This window comes from Rhodnius prolixus, unplaced genomic scaffold (assembly GCF_049639745.1).
Source record: "Rhodnius prolixus isolate KJV_2025 unplaced genomic scaffold, Rpr scaffold_9, whole genome shotgun sequence".
Lineage (NCBI taxonomy): Eukaryota > Metazoa > Arthropoda > Insecta > Hemiptera > Reduviidae > Rhodnius > Rhodnius prolixus.
Window position 1 is genome coordinate 9,557,199 of NW_027411604.1, and position 27,850 is coordinate 9,585,048.

General features: G+C 35.1%; 1 protein-coding gene across 7 annotated transcripts in view; it reads left to right on the top strand.

The window, feature by feature from the left end:
* Positions 1-27,850, top strand: part of LOC141454493 (uncharacterized) — a 167,678-nt gene that overhangs the window by 116,211 nt on the left and 23,617 nt on the right. The gene's annotated exons all lie outside the window — the stretch shown is intronic.

Consider the following 27,850-nt stretch of genomic DNA (forward strand, 5'->3'; position numbering starts at 1 on the left):
CTACATGATTAGTTTATTATATTAGGATCTGGCAACCTTTAACCGGATTTATTGGTCTTGAAGCCCCAGTATCTCTCATGAGATGAGGGGTGGGCAGGGAATAATGGGCATTTTGGATTGCCTTCGTTCCTTCCCCTTTTTGGTGGAACCGCCCTTCTAATACAATCTAATCTAACCAGAAATTGGGTTTCCACGTTTAACCAGAGTCAGTAAAAAAAACGACTCGATGCCTTAACACCGTTGGAAGCGCTGCATTCGGCGTGTTGATTAAACATATACAGCAAAAAACGTCATTAAAAATACTTGTAAGATGTAAATAGACCAGAACATTTAAGTAAAGTTTAACCTAACTTTTTGTAAAATTCATCTATAAACAAAATTTTGTGGTTGTTACGTTGTAAAATTGTAGATTTTCTGGGACTTTTCCGACCCTTCAAAACTAGGATGGAGCCTCATGAAGCCTTCAACCACTTTTTTCTATTGAAGAAGGCCTCTTCCACTGTGAGTCGACATCCAGCAATACTCTCGTTGACCTCATCTATCCATTTCGACCTCCACTTCCTCTGTTTCTGTTTCGTTCTGCTTCACATGCACCTCTTTCGGCACTCATCTGTTCTCCATTTGTTTTTACAACAGTATTGCTAAATTTTGGTTTAAAAAAAATATTGGTCGAAACGGTTTTAATTAAAATATGTTTTTAACGTTGATATCTCTTTAACCAGATTTTTTATAGATTTGAGCGGATGTTCATTGATAAAAGTTGGTGGTCGTATTATTAATATTATCACTATTATTATTGCAACAAATGTGTTATATAAGACATGAACGTTTGCTTAAAATTATAATAGTTGGTATCTTATAATATAATCTAGCACAATGTTCCATTGCAGCGTCTGATAATAATGGCTCTTAAACTTCTGCTTATCTACTTCCTTCCGTAAATAACAGACGATTGTTTAAATTATAATGTGTGTAGTGTAAAACTAAGTTTTGAAATCAGTTATGCTAAATACGCTGAACGTTCATCTAAGATATATATTAGGAAGTTAACTTATACATTCAGTTCTGAGTTATCACAATTATTACCGAAGCGTTTGCCCTAGATGTTTACCATATATATTACTTCATGTTAGATTTAATGTTACAAGAGAAGGCTTAGAAATAATTAGAAATTATGTATTATGAATATCGGGGGCGGTTGGTTGTAGCTGAGAAATGATTGGCAGCCATTTAACAGCATCACAATCAATCTATCTTTCTGCCAGCAGTTTCTATTGGTCTAATACTCGCAATTGATCGTACGTTTAATGGTAACACCATTTCATTCATACTACGATTGAAAATTTAAAATTTCATCTTACACCTATCGTATCACTTTTATTTAACATTTTCCTTAAAAGCGACTTTGATTGGTTGCTTAGGAAAATCTATGAATTTGAATTTCAAGTTTTAAAGGGACATGAAAAAAAATGCTGCCTTTTTATATCTGCGTGACTTTAAATTACATCTATCTTAATTAATTTTTGTTTAAATTTTTAAATTGCATTATTTTCTATAAAGGGCACCTTTGGTATTTTCTACATTTAAAATAATTCTATAAATTTTAGAAAATGAAACATACAAAGCTATCGATACAGTAGAATCGTTTTTAAAATATTGAAATATTTATTAGAAGAAAAATTTTTCCAATATTTTGGCGTGGGAAAACTTGCAGATGTGATTGGAAAAAACTGAAGTATATTATTTGTATATATGTACAAAAAAAAAACTGAAATGTATATATAAATATATATTGGAGTTAGTGGTGCGAGAAAATGATTTAGCGGAAATTCCTGTTTTCCACATTTTCTTGGATCTCAGTCTTTTGTGTTGCTTTTTCCTAATAACAATGTTGTCTGAAGACTTTTTCCTTTTTCTCTGCTAGAAGTATGTGGCAAATCCTTTGCCCTTTTGCCCTCCAGTCTGTTTTCCTTCTTTCTTTTACAATCTCACTGATAAACTTGCCAGCAACAACAACTTGTTCCTCTTCAGTTGTAAAGAAGGTTGGATGTTCGCTTTCTTTATGATCCATTTAGTAAATAAGACGTACCCACTCTGCTCTGTCTATCTTTACTCATTTTTTAACTAGATGACTTTATTATTTTTAATTTATTCTTTTTTCACACATTAACTTCTTCCTTTAATTAAGTCTACTTGATCAAGACTCTGAAAATTAACTAATTCTATACACGATTGCATTAATTCAGTCTGACATGTAATTCGACTCATACTAACTTGACTAACGATGGCCAAGAAGTCATGATCAATAGAAAAAACTATTTCGGAGTATAGGTGATATTGGCCGGCTTATTTTGATACTTTTATATACACATATATATTTATTTACAACCTGTACATGTACATATATATACAACAAGTAAATGTGTTCTTAATTGAGTTATGCACAGATTGTAGGTTGAATCCTGGTGGATCCAGCGCCACAATCGGGAAGGCATGTTGAGAGAGGTCAGCCAATGCTGGAACTCTCTAGAGGTTGGAAGGAAGGATAAGATTGAGATAAAAAGGCGTCGTGGAGGACTGTCGGGATGAGCTGTTGTGGATAAGGCTTGTGCTGTGAGATTAGGATGTATGGTTAGGCTATTATGGAAATTAAGGAAGCCGAGAATGGATTAGGTCATTGACAAAAGGGATATTGAGGACTGTGTGGAGGGTTAAATTGGATACATAATAAGGAGAGCGTTGTGACGATATGCCGAAGGACTTTAGATTGAAAGGATTGGATTCTTTGGATGTTGAATGGTTTCGTAGAGCCCCACAGCTCAGCTCCGTAGGTCCAGATGGGTCTTAGTAGTGTCTTGTATAGAGTCAGTTTGTTCTGTACGTTCATGGCTGATCTCCATGACTCTAGCAGTCTTCATAGTTGTCCATATCGTCTATTGAGTTCCTGCCTTTACAGTCTAGTGTGTGGGTTCCATGTAAGTCGACCGTGTAAATAAAGTCCTAGGTAGCGTACTTGTGGTGGAATTTTGATACTTAGTCTGGTTTTAGCCAATCAAGGCCAATTCTGGACTAAATCATATAAAAATAAATCATATTTAGACGCAACTGGGGACTGCAAATTTTGGGCTTTATATCTACATTGGAGTTTTGTATTAGAAATGTGCTCGCTAAGGCTGGAAACATAGTAGAGCGGCGAGCAAAGCGGCGTTGATAGCGAAGAGTTCTATCTCTCTATAGATAACGCGCTTTGCTCCCCACTATGCGCGGTCCCATATGTTAACTTGTGTTTGTTTTCGTCGCTTTGCTCGCCGCTATCATCGCCGCTTTACTATGTTACCAGCCTAAGTAATCTAAATTCATTATCCCGGCTTCAGAAATTTTCATAATTTACTTAATTATTAAACCATGCTCATGGTTCAAATTATACAGATCTAAGAACATGGGAGGAATTTTTGTCTTGTAAAGAAATTATATCTTGTATATCTTGTGAATACAGGTATTTACTATTTATGTAACTTGTTCACAATTAATATCGAACTTAGGTTTTAAAACCACAACTTTGTCTCTTAAATCACAAAAGGTTCAAAGTATAGAACAAAGAAATTGTTTGCCATGTGCTATTTCCATGTTTTTAAACTAATGTGATTATATTAATTAAAAAATTGGTATGAATTTTATGATATCTATAATAATAATAATTTCGGGAAGGTTTTCGTAACGTTTCGGAGAAAATTTGTGTGTTAGAGAAAAGCTGTTAGAGAAAGAGGCAAAAATAAATAAGTATAAAGGACAAAAAACAAAATCTTGAGTAATGGTTAAAGTGTTGGACATATTTTTTTGGTTTTTGTTTTATCTACGAAGTTACTCAGCCTTAAGATGCTGTTTACGTTAAAAACAGAGAAAAAAAAGGTGGAAGGAAGTTGTAAAATGTGACCTTATTTTTGCTTTATTGTTTGTTTTGTTACAAAGTTCAGAAGTTTGCAATTAGAAGTGATATTGTACAGGAAGTGGAACAAACCAAAAAAATTCGAGAACATCTAAGTGGTGATGTTTTTAAGTTAGCAACATAAACAGGAACATAGAAGATGGAGACGAAGCAAACTTCCGCACACTTGGATGGATATAAACGTTTATTTTTGTTTTTTCTTTTTGCTTCATTGATAACTGCTGCCATAAAAACAAACTCGCGTGGACGTAACATCATACATCAATACAAAATGTATCCATGAATATGTACATGGTTTTGTTTTTTAGTTGCGTTACAAGTTGTTTTTATTGGGTAAAAAAAACGCTGGCAATATGGACTCCGGAACTACCCCCATTAAAACCCATTCGGGGGAGCGGAAGTTGTATTCTGGAACAGAGTTCTTTAGTTTGTTTGTCCCACTATTTATCCACTACATTACTAGGGAACATTTCTTTTATTTCTGGTTCCTTTTATTTCTTCACTCATTACTATTCAATGCACAACTGGATTGTTCAAGATTTCTAGCTATCTATAAAAAGATGCATTTTGTTTTTTTTCTGCCCTAGCAGAAAATTAGATTAAGGGGCGACTGCCCCTAAGAGAAGACTCCTTACTTTTACAAGAACCAGGGTTTTATGCGTATTATCCTCTGGTCTCGCAAGTGCCGGAAGTCGCATATTGCAAACTAACGATGATATCATACTCAACAGTGTAGGCGATCTGTATGTATTGTATGGTTGCTAACATAGAATGAAGCGTCTACTAAATGCGGCGGAGTATTTTGGATTGGAGTGTTTGCACAGTCTATTGATGTTGGATTTTTTAGCTGTTCCGTAAAGTTCGAGTCCGTAAGTCCATATTAGTGTGAGAAGAGCTGTATAGGAGTCGTCGTTTGTTCTGTAGTGAGAGTTTTGGGTCGTTTGTCGAGTAGTCTGGCTAGAAGTTTGTATCATTTGTTTAGTTCGGTACGTTTAAGTCTCGTATGGGGGTTCCAGGTAAGTCTCTTGTCTAGGTACATTCCAAGGTACCGCACATGGTCGGCTGGTGGGATAGGTGTATGATGTAAGAAGACAGGTGGTGGAGTTTGACGTTTGAGTGTGAAGACTATGTATTTAGACTTAGTTGGGTTAATTTTTATACGCCAGTTTTCTAACCAAGGTTCTATTGAGTGAAGGTGGGACTGTAGTGAGCGTACTGCGAGGATAGGGTCAGAGTGTGTGGAGAGAATGGCAGTGTCGTCAGCGAAGGTGTAAGTAATTTATTTAATATAAACTAAATTTAAAACGAAATTTAAGCTTTTTGAAAACAGATCTTTCGATTCATTAGATTTAACAAAGTTCTGTTAAGTTAAATTGCCACATTACTAAGTTAAATTTTGACCAATTACATCACTATTTACTGAGAAGCTGAATAATTCAGTCGTCTAACTCATTTACATTTAGGAGAAGATATTTATATGATGACCCAAAACATGTCTCCAAGCCCAGATTTATCCATAAATCATATTAGGATGAAGTTGTTGACGACCCAATTGGGGCATATACCATTACCTCGGCCTAAATATGTAATAACCACGGTGGCATACTCTCTAGAGACATTTTACGTCCTGTTGTTACTCTTACATATCCCCAACTTGACCGTGAGGGTAATCATTCCTTTTTTTTTTTTTTAAGTGACGTGCTATAATGGGATGGTCTTTGGGCACTTCTCTCTTCCTCCCAAAATAGTTCCTGGTCCTCTACTTCTATTTTAACTAACTCTACTTCTCTGTCTGGCTGTTGAGTAAATTTTCAAATATTTAGAAGCCTATTTCATTACGTGTTAGCATTAATTGAGGTTATAAGAGAGTTTAGATACTTATTGGCCTTTTGAAGATTAACAATGATTTTTTTAAACAATATCCTTAACATTGAGGGCTACTCTGGTGCTATTAGAAGTCATCCCTGATCCAGTTCTCATAAGTCACGCCTGTTGTCCCTAATTTGTTTCTGTACAAAGATAGGCAAAAATTTAATCAATTAAATTCCAATTAAATTAAATAAAAATTTTACTTTTAATTTAATTGAAATTTTTAATCATAAAAAATTAAGAAAAAATTAAATAACCAGAATTTTTATTGATTGAATCGTTTCTAAATTTAGTTTTAATCACTTTAACGACTAAACTTTTAATTTAAGTGATTAAATGTTGATTAAATGGTAGATTAACAAAAATATAGTCTAATACATAGATTACACGTAATTCTGTAAAAAATAAGTTAAATAGAGTGTAAAGGAGTCCTACATATGTCTAGTGGGTCAAAACCATTGTTAAATATGAGTGTAAAATGGTTTTACATAAGTTTAGAGAGTCGTCTTCGTGAATAAATATGAGTGTAAGATAGTTCTATATAAGTCCAGCGAGACGTCAATATGGTTAAATGCAAGTGTAGGATGGTCTTACATAAGTCCAGTGAGTCGTTAACATGGTTAAATGTGAGTGTAGAGATGGTTCTACATAAGTCTAGTGAGTCATCTACATGGATAAAAATATGAGTGTAAGATAGTTCTGTATAAGTCTAGTGAGTCGTCAATATGGTTAATATGAGTCTAGGATGGTCCTACATAAGTCTAGAGAGTCCTCAACATGGTTAAATATGAGCGTAAGATGGTTCTACATAAGTCTAGTGAATCATGTATGTACATGGATAAATAAGTGTGTAAGAAAGTTTTGTATAAGTCTAGTGAGTCGTCAATATGGTTAATATGAGTGTAGAAAGGTCCTACATAAGTCTAGAGAGGCCTCAACATGGTTAAATATGAGTGTAAGATGGTTCCACATAAGTCTAGTGGATCGTGTACATGGATAAATAAGAGTGTAAGGTGGTCTCATATAAGTCTAGTGAGTCGTCAACATGGTTGACTGTGAGTGTAAGATAGTTCTACATAATTCTAGTGAGTGGTCAACATGGTTAAATTTGAATGTAGAATTCCATTTATGTTTACAGAAATCGCCACTAGAGTACTCCACTGGATGGAGTGTGAAGTAAGCATACAGCCCATTTAATGGCGGCTTACAAGTCTACAATGTGCCCATTTCTCTTTTATCTATTTCGCGATTAAACAATACAAATTCTTAACTTTTTTGTTTCAGTTAACGATACTTGGGTAAAATATGAAGTATTATGCCAAAAGAAATATTATTTATCGTATTTTTAACGGGATTTTTTTTTCTTGCTTATTTGGAAAGTTTATCAAATACCTACGGGAGAAATGTCGAAAAAAAATTTTTAAATTAATTATTTCATTGAAATTATCACGTTTAAAGTAGTAGCCAATCACAGCGTAGTAGGGATGCAGACTATGGGCGGGCCCTGCCCACCTCTAGTGTAGCCACGCCCCGTCCAATGAAAAGCAGTTATGGGCTGGTCACAGCGTTGTTAACAATGGTGCTACAATACCTTTCTCGTATTTTTCTAAATCTTGTATTATTTTCACATATTTTATTAACTTTTTTTGGTTATTTAAGGAATAATATTAAAGTACGTAGATATTGAGAAAAAATGCTAACAAATTATTCGGAAAATAAATATATAATACAAAATTAAGAAATTTTTCATCAAGTTAATATCGTTTTCAAATAGTTTTCGCCAATATTCGACAGTTTCACTTTATTTTCTCATGAAAAAAATCTCGTATGAACACTCACATGACTTTTTATTACCATAATTTAATTTTTTATTTTTGTTTATTTATTAGATTTATAGGACTCACGTCCTATAAATATAAGCATAAATTATTACGAAACACATAAAATCATTAGCCCAAAAACTGAGAAAAACAGTTAGGCACTAAATACATTACAAATACTGAAAAAACTTTATATGTTTAAATTATGACATTGAAATAAGTTCTAAAAGAATAGTTTAAGGCATTTTTAAGTCTTTGAAAATAAGTATAAAGATAAAGCCGAAAAAATTAAAGAAGAAATAAAATATAAAACATAAATTAAATTTGGTAACTTATTAACTCCTCTCTTAAAGTGAAACATTCACATAGATGAACAGAATGCAGTTTTTATTACAACTCTACTGCACTGAGTTAACACAAAAGGTAAACCTGAAAGAAGCCCTGTTCTTATACCTTTCACGGATGCTAAAATATGCAGGACAAACCATGAATTTATGGGTACCAATCCTCTTTTAGAACATTACCACATAAAAGGGAGTTACTGTTTAAATCTATTCTGTAAGTGGTTATTTCTTCGTTTTAATCAAAATGTATTTTTATTAATAGTCCCTAAGTTGAGAAAATACACGTGTATATGATGTGGGTAATTGATTAACGAGATATTGTTGTAAGTTTGAACTATTGTTGTAGGGTAAAGAATACTACAAGTGGAGTTATGTAATCTATCCAAATCCAGATTTACAAGAAAGTGTCTATATTTTTCCAAAGTTGGAGAAATTATTCGTGAACAAACATCTGGTTCAGACAATTTTAGTAGTTATGAATATAACTGAATTTTATTGTAACTTAATATTGCTTTAAACAATAATAATAGTTAATAATAATGCTGATAGAATGCGACACATTCCCTTTGAACTAAACTATTAAGAAATAATTACAAGCCAAACTGACATTCAAGCTTAAGTACGTCATTAGATCAGCTTCAAATGAATCCGATTGGCAAATTCATAGTAAATTACAGGAAAAACCTTTCTTTAAAACCGCTTTACTGAGGTATTGATTAAATTTGTTCGATTAACGATTAAATTTGAAATTTAGTTCAATAATTGGCATATGATTAAAATTTAGATTAATTTCGACGATTAAATTCTGAATAAAATTAAATCAATTAAATTTATGATTAAATTGTATTTTTGGATGATTGCCCATCTCTGCTTCTGTATTTTTTCTAAACAATTTTACCAACGCTGTTCCCTTTTTTACTTTAAGCACCTTTATTCAAATTTGGTATCATTTATTCCAAAATTGCGGCTTTGATCAATTGTGAAAGCTACTTTTTTTTTGGAAATACATCGGCTAGGAAGTCAGAGGAGGAGAAGTAATCTCTCTAAGTAGTTCTATTGATCTTTTAAATAAGAAGATTTAGATTTTTAAGTAAATATAAAAAAAACAAAATGGCATTTATATCAAATTCTATATGATGACATAGTCAGTAGATAGTGACTGCCAACAATAACAGTAAAATGGTATTTTCAGCAAATAGAGTTTGACCAAAACCCTTACCGTGGCAATCTCTATGGTAACCTAAAAGAAATTTGAGTAACCGTGGTTACCAATGACAGACCATATAGTAAATAACCACTTTTTCTGGTTCAGGATACCTCAATTAAGATATTTCTAGTGGAAACAAAGTTGGCAATCTGCATTAGTTGGCAATACTTACTCTTACTTTAGTGCAGCGAGAGAAAGTGCAATAAAATTTAAGTTTCAAGTGCAACAAAGTACATAACTGTAACATAAGCATCTAAGGAACTTGTTTTCTGTTATATGGTTAAAAAAAACTTAACTTCTCTTAAAATAAAATTACGAAATCAGTTAAGGGTTCTCGGTACTATTTTTGAAAGACATGCAGTTTTCGGAAATAAGGGAAACAACGAACAATTTAAAAAAAAATAATCCGACCTTGTAGGAAATGAATTTTAAGAGAATTTAAAAAGCCAAACCCCAAACTATTATATTAGAAAAGAGAGAAATAACAGAAAACACTTACCATAGAGTAACATTGGCAGTAAATTAGGATATTACTGGGCCAGATCCCAAAGTTGGTTGCAGCAGTGCAGTGGTGGCGTAATGTGTTCCTTCGCAGTCCTCATACATTTCCAAGTATTCATGGAATTTTGCCCAAGAAAAAGAGGCTGGAATTCTTCTCCAGCATTGTGACTCTAGGATTTTCTTATCTGCAGTATCTGCATTAACCCATTTGTAAACACGAGTGTGATTCATAGTATAAATATAAAATTTAAGATTTTTCTCTAAATTACAAAGAAATATCCACTTACATGACTCTCATTTATAATCTCAAGGTTATTTTAACTCACGAATTACTCTTGTAACTGGGAATATTTGGCCCATATTAATTGTAAAAACCGTTCATTACTCTGAGAATGTAACCTTTTTTTTAAAAAAAACCTAATCTAACCTCATGCTCGAGAACTGCCTTAAAATTTGTTTTTCTACAAAAAAATAATAAATGAAAAAGTATGGAATATATAACTCGAAATTTCCAGAAAACCGAGAATTTATTGTCAAGAAAATGAACAATCCGAAAAAAAAAGGAGCTACTTCCAGTTCAGGAATTAGCTTCAAACTCAAATTTTTAACAATCCAGTCCCCAATTTTAACAATCCTTTTAACAGGATACAAGTGATAGGACCGTACATTATAGAAGAATGGCACGATAGAGGACATCTATTCACCAGGAAGTATCCTTAATCGAATTGTCCGTAAAAACAAAACTTTTAAATATAAGTTTCTGGTATATTTGTACGGAAAAAAATAAAATATTGTAAAGTCGTAGGCGTCGACCTATTTGGAATTTTAGTCACCTTTGATTTTGTTTTTCGTGATTTAAGGCGCGTCAGTATTCGAAAATATCTCGGTTATTGGCGCTCGGAGCTTTTTCCAGTGCTGGCTTCTGGATAGTGTTCTCTATTTACAGTCGATAGCACTGTCCATTACCTGTGTCTGTGAGCTGTAAGAAGCTCGAATCAGGGTCTTAAGCACGGGAATCCAATGTACTAACGACTAAGTTGATCTCTTCGCTTCTTATTACAAATATTAAATTGGATGCAAGATATTGTAATAGGAAGAATCGCACCGATCGATTAATTTGTTTTCCCAATCTTCTGACAGGTTATTGCAGTTCATGCGGGGTTTTTTTGATGCCAAGCTCAAAAACTTCAAAACTTATTCATAATAATTCAAAAATAATTGACTTTAGAAGGAATAGAGTGAGCTTAAGTTTCAGCTTTTTTAGTCTCATTTAGGGTTTTTGGGGGGTTACAACTCTATCCCTGATCAAGATACTAGAACTTCCTCGGATTGCCATTCCAGCTATAGTGATTGAAAATGTTCTGCACACTGGCAACATCGGTCTTACCTAGATTAACCTGATTCTTCAGCTAGATTAGATTAGACTTGGGCGGTCTCAAGGCCTACGCCACTGCGACCCCTTTGGATCTATTGTGGCTCCCCTCACTTTAAAGCTCACCCTCCAGACCTGCCCTTTTAATCAGACTCTTAATGCTGGCGAGCAGCTCCTGGGTAAAGCTCTCAGGCCTTGGTTTTTCCTCCCCGAGAAGTAACATCCTTAGCCATACAAGCCCCTCGCACTGACACAACACGTGCAGTGCCGTTTCCTCCTCTTCCTGACAGAACCTACAAAGGCTATCATCTGCCAGGCCCATGCGATGCAAGTGTTTTTCTGAGCCTGCAGTGGCCAGTTACTAGTCCTACAATTATCCTTATAGCCCCACGCGGGCCTTGACGGATTAATTCTGCAGTCAGCCTCGGCGAATAACCTTTAATAAACTCCTTCGCCTGTCTCTGCCCAGTGGTAACCAGCCACCACTCCTGAGACCTACTCTGCACCCATAAGTTAATGGTCGCAGTCATTCTTCAGCTACCTTCCAGTAGAATGCTAATCCTGTTGACAGATTTTGGTGAGCTCCACGCAACTGCCACGATAACGGAAGTGCAGATGCTCGCACCAAGACACAGCTTTATACTCTTCTATAATCTTGATTATTGAAAGATTGGGTCATGGCGTGATACTACTGAATATGAAATACGATAAGGTATTAAATTACGTATAAATAAGTGGGAATTCCATAAAAATTTGTAAGGTATAGTTCCCCTACTGGAGTAGTAAAGGGGAGAGGGTAATATATTGAATGTGTACGCACGATACCCAGGCTATGTTTGTGTAAAAGGTAGTAAATATACGGTTGGGTAAATATAACTCGGTAAACGTGGAAAATCACAGAGATATGTCCCCCTGGTTGGTACTAACCTTTGCAGTGGTTTGTCTGTAATACGATAGGAGTATGTGCTATATAACCACATTCGCACATGTGTTCAACCATTCTCAAACCTTTGTAAAATACACGCATACGAAGGAATTTTTTTGGTTTTTTTTGGTTTTGTATGTACTATTCATTTAGTAAAATGAAAGATCTGTGGAAAAGCGTGGAATTCTGTTTTCGGCTCATCATTTAGATGGAGCAAAAGCTTACTTATTTCCGTCATAATCAGGTGACTTTGTGACATGTCTCATATTCCGTTCTCTGTTATCTTTATTTAATGTTATTTCCTGTAGTCCTTGATCATTGCCCTCTTCATTTTCTCTTCGTTTTATTTCCTGTTTTTATTCATTTCCTTATTAGTTCACAGAATTATTTAATACAAGATAACTATTAGGGCATACGAGGGTCGTTTGAAAAGTCCGTGAAAAATAAAAACTACTTTTTTGGGGTAAACCTTTTTTATTTTTCAACATAGTCTCCTTTTAGGCTTATACACTTCGTCCAACGCTGCTCTAGTTTGTTGATCCCTTCCGAAAAATAGGATTTGTCCAAGTCTGAAAAATAGCCATTCGTTTCTGCAATCACCTCCTCGTTTGAATAAAATCTTTTTCCCGCCAGCCATTTCTTCATATTGGGGAACAAATAGTAGTCCGAGGGAGCCAAGTCTGGAAAATAGGGGGGATGTGAAACGAGTTGGAACCCTATTTCCATTAATTTTGCGACCACAACTGCTGAGGTGTGAGCTGGTGCGTTGTCGTGATGGAAAAGGACTTTTTTGTGGGCCAATCGTGGGCGTTTTTCTTGCAGCTCGGTTTTCAAACGGTCCAATAACGATGAATAATATGCACCTGCAATAGTTTTACCCTTTTCCAGATAGTCGATGAGGATTATTCCTTGCGAATCCCAAAAGACAGTCGCCATAATCTTTCCGGCCGAAGGAACGGTCTTCGCCTTTTTTGGCGCAGATTCCCCCTTGGTAACCCATTGTTTAGATTGTTCTTTGGTCTCAGGAGTGTAGTGATGTATCCATGTTTCATCCACAGTGACGAAACGACGCTTAAAGTCCTGCGGATTCTTCTGGAACAGCTGCAAACCGTCCTTGCAACACTTCACACGATTTCGTTTTTGGTCAAGCGTGAGCAATCGCGGCACCCATCTTGCGGATAGCTTTGTCATGTCCAAATGTTGATGCAAAATATTATGTACCCGTTGATTCGAGATGCCCACTGCACTAGCAATCTCACGCACCTTCACTCTTCTGTTATCCATCACCATATCATGGATTTTATCAATGATTTCTGGAGTAGTAACCTCAACAGGGCGTCCAGAACGTTCAGCGTCACTTGTGCCCATATGGCCACTCCGAAAATTTTGAAACCACTTATAAACTGTTCTTATCGAAGGTGCAGAGACACCATAATGTTTATCAAGCTTCTCTTTAGTCTCCTGAGGCGTTTTGCCTTTCATAAAGTAGTGTTTAATCAACACACGAAATTCTTTTTCGTCCATTTTTTGAAAATCACTCGACTTCCTCGATTCAAACGAATGCCAAACACAAAGAAATAGACCGATCTGGCTGAAACTTGGTGTGTGTTCTTCCAAGAGATGCTACTAACTAAACATAACCTCGATACGCGCCAGTGGTGCTATCTCTCTGACTTTGCACGGACTTTTCAAACGACCCTCGTAGGTCCCACCCTACTAATCTAATCTCAATGAATCTCCCTGGTTTATTATCTTCTAGAGTATATGCAGATATTTTACTCTGAGTAGGTAAATATTAGATTGAGCTTTATAGAACTGGAAAAGGATATCCCAGAGCTTACTGTACGGTTAAGCTTAAGCCCTCTCGCTTGTCGAACGTTTAAGTGGCATAAGGGATAATACCTTATTCTATAAATGTATTCTTTCTAAAAATGTTTTTAAATTGATTTTGAACCCGCTTATTGATTGAAAAAACACAACTTTTACGAATTATCTGGTTCACAAATCTGTTGATCGATTACCAAAATTAGTCTCTTTGTAGTTTTCAAGTTTAAAAAATTTTATTATAAACTTCCATGTGCTCAGAAACAAAATAAAATAAAGAAAAAGTGCGTTTTATTCATAAAAATAAAAGTAAAAAAATCAAACTTTTAATTGACTCTAGCCAGGACTTATAAAAGTAACTTTTATAATACAGCTAAAGCTTTTAACAAAAGTTAAACGCTGTAAACTTTATCTTGTGTGTGGCAAAAAGTTCATATCTGAAGTTCATATGGAATGCATAAAGTTTAAACGTTACTGTAGGAGCTTGTTGTGACGCTTAGTATTCTGCGGTACTCATCCGGCATATTGTTGAGTAAGTTGCTAATTTTTTATTATATTTTGTTTAGATGCTCTTGGTGCTTTTTTTATTATTATTATTTTAATCGCGTAAAATTTTGTTTTTTAAATTAAAAACTCCTCTTCTTTATTCCTTATGTACAGCAGACGTACCTCAACATCCAAATACCATTCTTTCTACCTTTGCTAACGATACTGCAATCTTATCTCCTCATTCCGATCCTCTTATCGCTACAAGAACTCAACAAACACACTTACAGGACTGGCTTTTCAAATGGAGAATCAAAACCAACGCTACGAAGTCCAAAGTTTATAGTATTTACTCTCAGATGGCAAATCCTACCTCCCATCATCTTGAACCAAACTCCTATACCAACTGTGGACAAAGTACGCTACCTTGGACTGCACCTAGACAAAAGGTTGACATGAAATCCCCATACTAGACTGAAAAGACAAGAAACTAACCCAATGCTACAAAACTTCTCGCCAGACTACTTGACAAACGTTCGAAACTTAACCTACATAACAAAAGACTCTTATATCTACTGTTACTGCGACCTATTTGGTCATACGGCACAGAAGTATGGGGATCAACTAAACGTTTCCAACTCACTACGCCTCCAGACATTACAGTCAAAAAATATTACGAAAACTTCTTAACGCTCCGTTCTATGTATCTAACCTCACTATCCATAATGACCTCAAAATCCCTTTCATTACAGATCTTGCTAACAGTCGTTTTCTCAAATTACATTCCTCTACAGCAGCTCATCCTAACCCTCTCATAGAACACATTACCAGGTAATCCTCTAAGGAGATTGAAGAGAAGATGGCCTCGTGATCTACTCTTATCATGAGAGCAAAGCAAGTTACTGGAGTGGCACCACTAGGTGCCTTCTCCACTCATGATTTCCTTCTATTTCTTGTAATTTTATTTTATTTTTTTACCATATGTGCTTGTCGCAGCGGTAAATTACAATAAAAGATTTAAAATAAATAAATAGGCCGAATGCCTAATTAAGGACAAGAACCTCTTCAAAGAAGAAAAAGAGGATTCTTCTGAAGCCACTTATTGTGCGAGTTCCTTTTAGATGGCCGTGTTCTGTAACTTAACCGTCATTTACCTCTTAGTTTACTTTCAGCGCCTTGCTTCTTAAAGGTACCCAATTTTCGGAGATATCCTAAAGTCGAATGCTTCTGCGCACACCGAACGTTCTGTAGACGGCTATATTTTCTCAGTCAGCTCTTAATGGCGTCTCCGACAGTTCTGTTTAGCACTAGCTGTTTCTGTGCTCCGTAGCCGACTAGATTATTAAAACAATTAAAAGAAAACTAAATTGGCACCATTGATTCTGTCCCTCAATTTTTATCCTTTTCATTTAATTCACCTTCACTTTCCTTCGTCCTTATTAACACTTCCTTTTCAAAATGAGAATACTAACAAATAAAGAAACTAAATTTATATACTTACTTGATCGGTTGTATATAATTTAGGAGATCATTAGCAACTAAGGCTAAAGTTTCCGTTGGTTTTGTTACTTTAGAGTCCCAGGTGTTCCATTTCATGGTCTACTTTTCACTTAAGGGTTATGCATGTCTAAACCTGCTTATTCTCTTGGAGTTAGCTCCACTCTTATACTCTCATGGAGTGGTCAACTTTAAACGCTCAGGATCATCGCTTTTCTCTTGCCTAAGAAATATTTTTGTAAAAAATCATTTTTTGTTTCTATCATTCATTTTTCCTTTCTCTCTCATGGTATGTGTATCCCCAGCTAAAAGAAAAGTCTCTTCCAGATCCCAATCAACAATCAGTTGTTTAGAATCTAGATAATCTACCGAGCACATTCATGTTCTTGTTTTAAGGTTCTAGGGCCGCACATTATCCTTCTGTTTTGTTTCTATAACCCACATCTTCCTTAAGTTATCTCATTCATATATTCGCAAGTTATAATTCACAATATACTTCGCAGTTCACTGTGTGAATTCTAATCCCCAACGTCAAAGTGGACTACAAATACTCTGTTCGGTGCACAAGGCACTAAAGGACTCATCGTAATACTGATAAATTTAGCAGTGTTACGGCCTGAAGGTGTCATACGTAAGCTTATATATACAATCATATCCAAATATGTCCTTAAATCTTTACTTGAGAAAGGGGTCGCGGTCGTAAAAAGTTGAAGAAGCACTGTCCTAGGGGAATCCATCTTTCAGGCAGTTTCCTCAATTTCTCCTCCTTGATGGACAGATGATGATTTCTCCTTCATGATATTTTCCTCCTCAGCGTAGCCTGAGTAATAAAACAGAGACAGGTTCCTATTTCGTCCACATTCTTCCCCGGTAAGAGTCCTACCTTGTCACCTTTTTGTTTGTTCGCTTTTAACACGTTCGCGGACGGCCTGAATTTAGCTAGGGTACTGATGTGAGCACCCTCCGTAAATACAATTTCCAGGTTTGTTAGATGAAATTTGACAAGAGGTTTTTAATACATCTTACTATATATATAGCACCAAAAATATATTATGACCCGGAAAACAGCCGCGGCTCAAGGTACAAAGATGTTAATCTTACCTGGCTTTTCCCTGTTCACAAAAAATAATAAATTTTTCTCCTCGGCCAGACCAGATGAGGAAGGGAGGGATCCGTATGTGGGCACCAAAAATCACACTAATTTTCCCATAAGATACATATATATTGAAGGTAATAGATAACATATATATACAAAATGTACACTAATTTGTCACAAGCTAGGAGATACAACATAAGAAATACATAAGAACCATACGCCGAGAGCACTGGTAGCGGAGTGCTTCACCTCGCTCACCGCGGGTAGCATTATTTAGATGGACTTCACCCTGTCGGGTTAAATCTACCCATCTACCCGGTGCCAATGCTAATTATTTATTATTATTATTTTTATATATTTTATATTTTAAGCTACCCTGGTTACAATATAAATAAAGAAAAAAAAACAAACTGCATTAGCAGTACTGTATCATATTGCTCAATTTTGCAATCGAAAGAGTCAGCTACTGCAATTGCAGTTAATACTGCAAATGTAGTAGGTTATGGTGTACGTTATTTAGCTGCCACGTAATTAACATTTTTCTCATTTCAGAATTGAACACCTCATCGAATACCTGCCGAGGTGTTGTGTCCCTGTTTAGATTTAATTTGATACCGCTGGTGCTATTATCAAATGCAGTAGTGACCGTTATTTTACCAAGAAATTCCCGTTTTTCCCTGGGGAAAACGAAGTATAACCTATTTCTAAAAAAAATGGCTAAACTGAATGACGTGTAAAGTGACGCCGAGAAGAGAGTCTAAGAATGAATCCTCAGTGAGTGATTGCAATGCCCTGAATGCGATTGAGAGTCCCGAGCGGTGGTATGGCGTTCTTATATTCTCAGATAGGCAGCTTTTATTGTTCTGGATCAACCTGGCCATGGTCCTTCTAAAGCGAAAGTACTGCATTTGCAGTAGCCGTCCGCGAACGTGTTAATTAAATAATCTGTCGACACAATGAGTGGAGATTAGTCGATTCGCTGTGATATTTTAATTCATTTGATATTTTCAACTCATTTGTGTACTCAATTTTATAGCACGTTAGTGATGCCCCTTATTCCTTTTGTAGTATGGAACACCCCCATAACACACTAGTCTCCTGGAGGATACTAACCCGATAATCCCTGAACACTGTGGTATTACCAAACAACATTGTTTTAAAGTGGCTTTACTGGCCTCAACTATTTGTGTTCATTAACACTGAATCCATTAATCTGGTTATTAACAGAACCGGATATAGTTAATCCCTTCATCAGTGCTACCAACAATTTTCTCCTTCATTTAAATATGTTTATTTGCATATTATCCCTTATCTTTCCATTCCTCATTTTCTCTGTGTGTGTGTGTGTGTGTGTGTGTGTGTGTGTGTGTGTGAATGCGCTTAAATCTGAGAAATAGATTAACATTGGAATTTCTCTTCCTAGGAGCTTCTTACAGCTCACTGTCCGGTGATGGACAGTGTTGTCTGTAACGAGAGAACACTGTCCGGAGGCCGGCAGTGCACTGGAAAAAGTTCCGGGCGCTAATGACCTCAGCTGTTGATGCGCAAAAAAAAAAACATTGGAATTTGGGTTTTTAACTAGTGCATCTTATTTAATGATTGGGTATGTTTGAAAAGCTGCACAGCCTCCATGGAATCTGTTAATTTAATTTTTCTTTGCTTTATCTCGTATTATTCATTTATTTTATTTTATTTATTATTTTTTTTAAAATATTCAGATGTCGGTGATAAAGTAAACGTTACTAAGATTTTTTTATTTTTAAGTATTTGAATTGAAAGTATTTTTTATTTTATGTATCTAACCTCACTATCCAAAATGACCTCAAAATCCCTTTCATTATATTTATTTTATTAACTTGCTAACACTCGTTTCTTCAAATTCATCATTCCTCTACAGCAGCTCATCCTAACCCTCTCATAGAACACCTATCTTCCTCCACATTACCAGGTAATCCTCTAAGGCAGAGGTCGGCAACGCGGCGCCCGCGGGCGCCACTGCGCCCTTCAATAAATTTTAGTGCGCCCTTAAACTATTGTTAATTTAGACAAGAAATCCAAAACGTAAATTTTAAAATTCCTTGAATCTACTGTACGTCAACGGTGACGCGCTTACGCGTTGAACTGAAATGAACTGAGCAATCATGTCAATAGTAGTCAGTACACAAGAGAGCATAGATCAAGAGAGTTTGTCACAGGTTTATGCCATCCCTATTATGGACTCATCGTAAAGAAAACTTACTTATTATTTCAATGCCGAGTGAAAAAAAGAGTTCCCATATTGCTGATATGATTAGCGCAGTTAATTCTTTCAAATGTAAGTTGGAATTGTTAAAAGCGCATTTGTTGAAAAATTCCTTGTCTCACTTTCAAAATGTCAAACGAATAATTGAAAATTAATTTAAATTTGAGTGTTGATGAATTTGACACTACATCGTACATAAAAACCATTGATACATTAATAATCGAATTTTCCTCGAGATTTCAAGATTTTCTACCGTTAGAATCAGTAATTCCATTTTTCGAAAAATAGTTGGCGCCCGCCATGAATTTTTAATTTAGTATTTCACTCTTTACATTAAAAACGTTGCCGACCTCTGCTCTAAGGAGATTGAACAGAAGATGGCCTCGTGATCTACTCTTATCGTGAGAGCAAAGCACGTTACTGGAGTGACACCATTGGGTGCCTTCTCCACTCATGATCTCTTTTTTCTTTCACCATATTTGCTTGTTGCAACAACTGTTGCAGTGGTAAATTGCAATAAAAGATTTTTAAAAAAAGTATTTGAAGCATTATTTGTTGAAGTACGTTTTAAAAGTGGCGGCATCATTGAACTAAAATGAATTAGTAAGTTTAAAATTCTTTTGATATCAATAAACACGAAATTACCCATTATGTATATTACTAAACATAAGTTTCATTTTGCTTCTAAAATGCCACAACTTTTGTTGAAAATAGTTATTTTCTTATTTATAATCCTGTAAGAAAAACTATAGAGGAAAATTTTGCCATTTTCACTCAAAATAATATGTACGAGGGTCGTTTGAAAAGTCCGTGCAAAGTCAGAGAGATAGCACCACTGGCGCGTATCGAGGTTATGTTTAGTTAGTAGCATCTCTTGGAAGAACACACACCAAGTTTCAGCCAGATCGGTCTATTTCTTTGTGTTTGGCATTCGTTTGAATCGAGGAAGTCGAGTGATTTTCAAAAAATGGACGAAAAAGAATTTCGTGTGTTGATTAAACACTACTTTATGAAAGGCAAAACGCCTCAGGAGACTAAAGAGAAGCTTGATAAACATTATAGTGACTCTGCACCTTCGATTAGAACAGTTTATAAGTGGTTTCAAAATTTTCGGAGTGGCCATATGGGCACAAGTGACGCTGAACGTTCTAGACGCCCTGTAGAGGTTACTACTCCAGAAATCATTGATAAAATCCATGATATGGTGATGGATGACAGAAGAGTGAAGGTGCGTGAGATTGCTAGTGCTGTGGGCATCTCGAATGAACGGGTACATAATATTTTGCATCAACATTTGGACATGACAAAGCTATCCGCAAGATGGGTGCCGCGATTGCTTACGCTTGACCAAAAACGAAATCGTGTGAAGTGTTGCAAGGACGGTTTGCAGCTGTTCCAGAAGAATCCGCAGGACTTTAAGCGTCGTTTCGTCACTGTGGATGAAACATGGATACATCACTACACTGCTGAGACCAAAGAACAATCTAAACAATGGGTTACCAAGGGGGAATCTGCGCCAAAAAAGGCGAAGACCGTTCCTTCGGCCGGAAGGATTATGGCGACTGTCTTTTGGGATTCGCAAGAAATAATCCTCATCGACTATCTGGAAAAGGGTAAAACTATTACAGGTGCATATTATTCATCGTTATTGGACCGTTTGAAAACCGAGCTGCAAGAAAAACGCCCACGATTGGCCCACAAAAAAGACCTTTTCCATCACAACAACGCACCAGCTCACACCTCAGCAGTTGTGGTCGCAAAATTAATGGAAATAGGGTTCCAACTCGTTTCACATCCCCCCTATTCTCCAGACTTGGCTCCCTCGGACTACTATTTGTTCCCCAATATGAAGAAATGGCTGGCGGGAAAAAGATTTTATTCAAACGAGGAGGTCATTGCAGAAACGAATGGCTATTTTTCAGACTTGGACAAATCCTATTATTCGGAAGGGATCAACAAACTAGAGCAGCGTTGGACGAAGTGTATAAGCCTAAAAGGAGACTATGTTGAAAAATAGAAAAGGTTTACCCCAAAAAATTAAGTAGTTTTTATTTTTGCACGGACTTTTCAAACGACCCTCGTAATACGTGGATTAAAGATTGGCTATGGATTCGCCAAACTTAAACACTTGCATCATGATCTGCCTCTGAAAACCCTGTTGTGACTATTGTTTAAATATTGGTTGGATTTCATTATAACTTTAGTTTGTATTATTATGCTGGGATAACCGCAGGGATGTACTGTTTACTTTAATACTCTGTTTAGAGTGCTAGGCGAGACCCCTATAAACCTTTTTTCAGTCCAAGATAATTGAAAAATTTGCCATCATCTGAAAGAATACATCCTAGCCCAGCATCTGGTAATTTACCCAGGTGTACAAATATCTTTCTTTGAATCACATTCAGCAATCAGCTTTTTCCACTCCACAAAAAAATCTTGGAACTCATTATCCCCAAATCACCCAGGAGGAACAAGACAGCAAAAGAAAGTGAATCAAGAATTTTTTTTTTTGTCGCCCGACCTACGTCATTGCCTTTCTCTCTCAGCTCGTAGCTGTAGCCACTCACCGTCTAAAGAACTCTACCCACCACAACACACCTTCTTCTTGGCTTTGAATTACGTTAGTTTTATTTTCCTTAAAGCCGTCCATAATTTGGTTTTATCCACTTTTATGAATAAATAATCGATAAGCATAAAGTTTTAATAGCCAATAATAGTATAGCCAATCTTAATAATTAATAGCCCTAAAATAATGTAACTCTAAAACAGCATGATGTCTTCATAAAATATGTACACACGAAGAGTAAGCATTTTTTGAGAGAAAACATTTCACAAATAGCTGTGATATTTTGTCAATATTAGGCATGCGCAATATCAAATCGTTTTATTACTTTTATAAGTATACCTACTTTTGTAAACTTTATTCCCTACTTAAAACTTTGACTGGAAAGTTTTCTTTCCCTTTTAAGCGCAGATGTTCCTTCTTACATCAGAGAAGTATTTATTTCTATTAAATTTTCGCAAATATTATAATTTATTTAATAAACAATAAATTTCATCTATTTAGTTGAAAGCTGTGAACTGTATTTAATCTCAATGTTATTAAAATAAAAATACTTCTTTGTCCTCTTCCTCCCTCAGGCGGTAGTAGCCGGTTTTCTTCTCTAGGAATGTCTGTTTTGAGTTTCCCTCAATCCAAAAAATGGTTTTTGTCTTTTCCTTCCACCGCTCTTGACTGAAACTTAAAATTCTTGAACAAGAATAGATCAGATTTGCAACTTTTAATGTGTTGTTGTTGCTGTACAAGAGGATGATTTCGATGAGTTCAGCCTTGAAAAGGAGATTTAAATAGCTACTAATTAATAGGCAAAAGTGGATTATTAGACTTGATTAAGATGGCTGAAGGGCTAAATAGAATGAAACATAAAATGACTGCCTTAGAGTTTAATGGCTAGAATTTATACTAACTTAGGAACGCACAGTAACTAACTGGGGTAAACGAAATATAACCTATTTCTAAAAGAATTGACTAAACTGGATGACGAGAAGAGTAAGGTCGTGAAGAGGGTGTAAGAATGGATCCTCAGGGTGTGAATGCAATGCCTGAATGAGATTGAGTGTCCCGAGCGGTGGTCTGGCATCCTTATATAGTCTGATTGCTTTGGGCAGCTTCTATTGTTCTGGGTCTACCTGGCCATGGTCCTTCTGAAAAGAATTGACTAAACTGGATGACGAGTAGAGTAACGCCGAAAAGAGAGTGTATGAATGAATCCTCAAGGGAGTGAATGCACATAGCCTGAATGCGATTGCGGTAATCTGGTGTCCCAATATTGTCCCGACGCTCAATTGTTCTGAGCCCTACCTGGTGGATATAACCCTTTAAACCTTCCACAGCCACTTTTTCCAACTTTTTAATTTCCTAATTATGGTGACACTACATTATTCTAGAAGGTTTCTCTTTCAAAAATCTCTCCTCGGAACTGTTTTCTTCAGAACGTGTGGTTATCTTCGCAGTACTGGATAAAATCTTCGATTTTAACCGTCAAAGTTCGCACTTTTTATTGTATTGTAGACCGGCTTTGGAATTTTATCCTGCATAAAGTCGAAATCCTTCCACCAAGCCGATTAATCCACCTCTGATCATGGATTAAAGCCTAAAACCGGTCAGGGGCTGCGGTAAGCATGAGTGCTTCGACTAATAAAATCAAAGAAAATTTAATTAGACAGTATAATAATTTCACACTTGCAAAACTTTAAACTCATTGTTGTGGATGTTGGAGTTAATCCAGAATTTAAAAAAAAAACGACAATCAATGATCCTAAAGTTCCATAATAAGCTTCAGTTTAATTACTATGAAAGGAAATTTAATTACATCTAATTATATTAAATAAGCCTCACTTTCTTTTCAATGAATAATTGATCATTTAAACATTTTTCTTGTATGAAAATCTAATAATCGAGGAGCAAAAGCTATTTGTGGAAAAGCTGTAGCGTCAGGTTAATTTCTTGCAAACGGTCATTACACTAAGTGGATGTTACTACCTCATGGACATCTGCGTACACAGGGTACATCTGGTGTAAAGGTTAAGCAATAGATAATGGGGTACTGTGAAACATCATGCATGGCCAAGAGTGAAGAGCAAAGCAATATGAGAGGTTACTAATAATTACTCCGGGAGCAGGTTATAAATTCCACACATCCTGCTTATCTGAAACAGTGATCATCCTCTAACTGGCCATGACAAGAATTTAAAGCATGGTAGTATCATATTTCATGAAATATGTTAACTTTCAAGTTGATAGAATATTTCCAAAACTTTTTAAAACAATTCTTGCCGTTTAATTAAATCACAAATTAGTCCTCGATTTTCTGCAAACTGAGAATTTCATCAATCTATGCAGGCCCGGCAGTGCACTAAGAATTGCACCAATGATCTTTAAGTGATGATGCACTTAAAAAAGAAACTTTACTCGACTCAAGCAGAAATAATAATTGCAAGATGAATATTTTTCATTTAATTCAATTTCCAAATAGTTCTATCACCTTCCTCTACAAAACTACCAACTGCATCCTGGGCAGGATGGCTCCCATCTCAGAGTTGGATCTAATTTTCTTCATATTCTAGCAGTTCGAATAGTATAGCTTGACAGGCGCGGTTAGATGCATAAGGTGGTTAAAAACAGAGTTTACATGCTAGGGTGGCCACTGGCGCTAGATATTTACTTAAAGTATGTATAGCAAAAATTCATTGCTAAGATAGTGGAAATGATTGCAAGATATTTTTCTCGGATATAAATTGTTATTCAATAAATTTAGACACATTTGATCAATGTACTGTAAATTTTACTTACGATTGATTTATTTGAAAAACAAAATTGTGTCAGACACGCTAGAAAGCAATAATGGAGACTTCAATTTAACTAAAGAAATTGAACATTCGCTCCTGTTATTCACTAGCTGATTATTTGTAAAGTATAGAAGAATAAATAGCTTTATCTATTTTAGATAGATTCACTCGCTAAGTATACTAGAATCAGCAAGCGAATCTCTAAGCGTGTTTATTTTACATTTAGTCATTTGACACACATCGCTTTCAAGTACCATTCTCCATTCGTTGAGTAGAGTAATTCATCTTATTTAACTTCAACATAATAAATATTTACTTCAAACGCAATTAAATTTAAATTTGAGTCGGTAATTGGTTCTTGAATTTAATTTCTTTATAAATCTATTGCAAAATATTAACAGTATGAACATAAGTAACTGTTGGTTGCAATTGTTGAAAAATTATTAATTTCTTCTCTTGGCATATCGATTGTCACTGCACAAATTTTGATCTACAGTTGAAGATTTATTTTCTATCATAATCACGGCTAAAGTTTACATGAAAGGATGCCGCGTCATTTGAGAAATAAAATGTAATACACTAGCGACAAAATACTGTATCAGTGTTTAGTTCGACTAAATTTCTACTATTTCATACACTGTCACCTAGTTTGAAGGCCAGGGCTACTGTATTACAAGAACGTAGTCTTCGTTTGGAAAACGAAATGTAAAATGCGATGGAAAAATACCGAATTGGTCTAACAGTTCGTCTAAATTTTTATATTTTTTTGTCTCTGTACCCTGGTTTTAAATGCCACAGCTAAAATGAACGTTGAGAGTTGCCTTCAATTGTAGCACGAAAGGGAAAGTATCTGAATTAGACAATCTAAAGCCGATACAGTCTTAATTATAAATTACTTTTTCTTAATAAAATCGTGACGGGCTTCCCTTAATTTACTTGAACAGAGTCTAAGATATGAGACAAGAGCATTGATTCCCAAAGTCTGTAACTTGGAACCTTATTGTTCCCTAATATTCACCTCTCTTGTGTTCCGTGATAAAAAATGGAAATCATAAATCACAATAAATATTTCAATTTAGTAAAATTGTTATGTTACTCAAAGATGCAAAAACCTTTTTAGGGATTGCGAGGAGATCGTTTATCTGATTTCGGATATCATTTGAACAAATATCGCTTTCTAGCAAAACTACCTGTTTATTATTAATAATAATCACACATGTTTCATGTTGAAGGGAAATTACAGGAGAGGAAAAAAAAAATTGTTTTTTTAGCATTTCGAAACTAAGTAAAAATTGCTCGGGATTTTTCTACCAAATCAAAAGATGAATTAACATCGCATCCCTCGGTTCATGGACAACTTAAAAATATGAAAATTGAACTCTGGTAGAATTTCGGTTAAAAAGGAATATCCTATGATTAATAAGAAATGTACGATTAAGCTCAATTTATTATTTAAAAATGGGGTTTGATATTTCTGAGCTGAAACATTGAGATAGAATTAAAGAAAACTTGGTACTCAATATCTTCCAGAACATCTTTGTCCAATGTTCTAATCAAGTCTAATCTAATTCTAATCCAATTTACATTGGAATTGCATGTGTTGTGAAGCTGTAACTAGCTGTAATCAATTCCATGGAATTAAATAGGATAATTAATAAAATATTTCAAACAGAAATCAGTGATTGCAGAAAGAAAAAATAGTTTAATAAGTTTCTTAAATATATATTTTTACATTCTTTTATTGAACATTCTCCATTTACTTATTGAATGATAATAATAAATTGAAGTTATTCTCCACACCGATAAAATAGAAAAATACAGACTTTTTTTGCGAAGATGTTTAAAAGTATTTATAAATTTTTTTTGTTAAAATAAATAGCAACCATAAGTCAAACCATTTCACTCATTTGTCAAGGCTTTATTTTGTTGAAAGTATTTTTAGGTTGCCAAAACTTCAATACGATTCAAATTCTAAAAAGTCAAATTTTCCAAGCTAAATTTAGTCCAAACCTAATACGCCTTCTAATTTTAGATTAAATCTGTATTATTATCATTTCTAATAGACGACTGTCAAGAAACGTTTATTTATTTATTTACAGTTCAAAACAGTCTCTTAACTGATCTTTTATTTTTATACTATTCTGCAATCTATATACGTCACTTTGTGCAGATCAATCATTTTACTGATTTATGATTTTTTGTTTTGTTTTAAATGATTGCCATCATTAAATATAAATCAAGACAAAATCATGCAGCTAAATAATGTTTTACTTATTTTTCTCTGTTTTGATTGAATGTTTTCTAAGTGTATATTATAACAAGGGTAACTAACATAGATTTATTTTATTTTATTAAATTACAGATTTAAGGTCTTACAGATCTGGGTAATCTTTAAATTGTCGGTATTATTCGGTTGTCCAGTATTTTTATGCAGAATTTTGTCTAAAAGCTTAAATCCTACTTTAAGTGAAGTTTAACTGCAGCACCAAGGATGCTCTGAGTTTGTTAGGTTTTATAATTTATAATGTTTTAAGGATTCAAATTAGTTCATTTAATTCTGTTTTATATTAGAAATAGTTCATTTCTCTTGGCAGTTTTCATTGTAACCATTGTTAGTTCTTCTTCATTTATGTGTCAACATTGTTAAATATTCAACCAGAACTTTCCAGGCTGTCCAGCTAGTTTAACTTAATAGAATTACTACCTCTACCAGATTTAATTTTAGTTTGCCAAAGCACATTGCTTTATATTCCCAGACACTGCCTTGGGCAAATTCCTTTTATATGGAGTGTTCGCCTGAACATTATTGTATCTACAACAATGAACATACAGACACTGAAGTCCTCCCTTCAAGCTTTACTAACATGGACTCAATTAGTCTCTTTCTCTAGTATAAGAGATTTACTGCAGAGAATACAATTCAGCTATTATTATTCTCTTCTGAGCCTTGACTGAATGAAAGCATTTTTGAGCGTACTAATTGGAAATCCCTAAAAACTGTGTACTTGCGACTTGCTATCTTTTTAGAATTGCAGAGGAATTGGAATCCTTTTGGGTGCGAATCGATGTTTATTCAAGCTTCATTTCGCGGACTACCAAGATATGATTGCATGTAGAATATAATAATCTCTTATAAGATGCAGCAACTTGTTGAATTTTTCCCCAATAAATGGACCAATCAACGGTAGAGAGAAAACAAAGTACGATGTCGTTGAAAACACCGATTCCAATCAATCGAATCTTGAAAATAGGGTTTCGCTCTCGGGAGAAAGCCCGAGAAATAAGGTTTGACGGTGTATCCTGCACTTCTACTTTTACTAGAACCATTTAGCCCATCATCAAGAGTCAAGTAAGATCTTGCATTATCTCTAA